Genomic DNA, 658 nt, shown 5'->3' with positions numbered 1-658 from the left:
GGGGTAGCAATGCCACCGGAGCGTCGCATCGGGCCCTCATACATGTGGGGTGGTGTGGTGGCATGTCCGAAGAGGCGGCACGCGTCTCCGGGGTGTGGCCCCCCTCATGGACGGCGATGACACGGTAGTAGACGTTCTGCGGAAACGATGCGGCGTGAATATTATTAAATACTCGGAGCGCGATAAAATCATGAGTTTTTTACATGACGTGGGCACATGTGCTATAGGACCGATGGTAATTTTTCATAGTTTTTCGTGATGGAGAAGTATCTGAACACTTCCCTCTATGCGGATTGCTCTTCGCGCGTCTACGACTGTGGCCGGCGGCCTCCGGGGGCTAGCATACCGTCAAATCTTGTGTAGGCGACCTCTCACAAGTCTGGAAGTGTTGTGGCGGTTGCAAATGCCCGGCACGAGTCTCCGGGGTGTGCCCCCCCCCCTCACGGACGGCGCTATCACCGGCACCTGGAGGGGGAAACGGACGCGTCGGGTCTACACGGAGTGGATGTAGCTGTGGGTTTGGCCCGGATGTTGCTCCCGGGTGTCCCTATGGGCCGAACTGACACAACCGGGTGGAGAGGTCCACTGGTCAAAGCCCGTCCGTGCAAAGTCAAAGGGCTAGATCGCGTGGTCAAACGCTACAGGGTTAGGCGGGACG

The sequence above is a fragment of the Triticum aestivum genome, unplaced genomic scaffold (assembly GCF_018294505.1).
Source record: "Triticum aestivum cultivar Chinese Spring unplaced genomic scaffold, IWGSC CS RefSeq v2.1 scaffold1148, whole genome shotgun sequence".
Lineage (NCBI taxonomy): Eukaryota > Viridiplantae > Streptophyta > Magnoliopsida > Poales > Poaceae > Triticum > Triticum aestivum.
The sequence above is the reverse complement of the archived record's forward strand: the minus strand, read 5'-3'. Positions refer to the sequence as shown.